At 39.0% G+C, this 1023-nt stretch overlaps 1 non-coding gene across 1 annotated transcript; it reads right to left on the bottom strand.

The window, feature by feature from the left end:
- Positions 1 to 314: 314 nt before the first annotated feature.
- LOC122062193 lies at positions 315 to 421 on the bottom strand. The gene has a single exon (XR_006134822.1). It is a non-coding gene; the product is annotated as a small nucleolar RNA R71 (small nucleolar RNA).
- Between the last annotated feature and the right edge of the window lie 602 nt (positions 422 to 1023).

Here is a 1023-nt window from a genome sequence, read left to right as displayed (position 1 = left end):
CTTCTTGCATAGTTCTACCACAAGCCCAGTATAATAATTTTGAGCTCAAATCTCAATTCATCACTATGTTGCCACATTTCCATGGGCTGACCTTTGAAGCTCCATACCTATTTCTAAGGGAATTTGAAGAGGTATGTGTCCTACTTAAGATCCAATAGCTTTCTAATGATGCTGTTAAGCTTAGGTTCATCACTTTTACATTAAAAGACCAAGCTAAGAAGTGGCTGTATGGATTGCACACAAATTCCATAACCACATGGGAACACTTTCCAGTTGTCTTTCTCAAGAAGTTTTCCCCACCTCACAAGACCAATAAGATTAGAAGTGATATCCTTCAATTTAGGCAAAAGCCTAGTGAGTCATTTTCCAAACTTATGGAGAGATTCAAGGATTTACTCCAAGAATGCCCTCACCATGGTCTAGACTTAAGGAGTTTTTTCCAAATAATTTATGAGGGTAATGATTTCTCAACTAAACAAATGATAGAGTCTATGTGCCCTAGGAGATTCACATCCTTTACAGATGAAGGAAAGGCATGGGAATTCTTACTTGACTTAGCTAACAAAACCTGTGAGTGGGAATCAACCTAAGAAAGTGTAAGAACCATAGGAGAGAAAGGATATTTTGTGGATGGGTTAGTAGTCAAAGAAGCCCACTTAGATAGCCTAATCAAAAGGATTGAGGCTATTGTTCCTAAAGAGCCATCATCAGTCAATTTGGTTAAGATGTGCAATTAATGCCAGTCCCCTGGATATGTTATTGAAGAATGCCCCAACACCTCTGGGGGCAGTTCCAATGCCAGTGTTAATGCCCTATATTAGAATAATCCATATAGTAACACTTACAATTCAGAATGGATAAATCACCTAAATTTCTCCTGGAACCAGGGCAACCAAGCAGGACCTTCAAATTTTCATAATCAAGGTCAACCTAGACCCCAAAGGGATCCTTTTGCACAATAGCCTTTTGCTCAAAATACTTTTTCTAGGCCAAATATAGGACCTCAGGTTAGTTTCCCTAGGC

The sequence above is a fragment of the Macadamia integrifolia genome, chromosome 14 (assembly GCF_013358625.1).
Source record: "Macadamia integrifolia cultivar HAES 741 chromosome 14, SCU_Mint_v3, whole genome shotgun sequence".
NCBI classification, from domain to species: Eukaryota; Viridiplantae; Streptophyta; class Magnoliopsida; order Proteales; family Proteaceae; genus Macadamia; species Macadamia integrifolia.
This window is presented reverse-complemented; position numbering and strand designations above follow the sequence as displayed.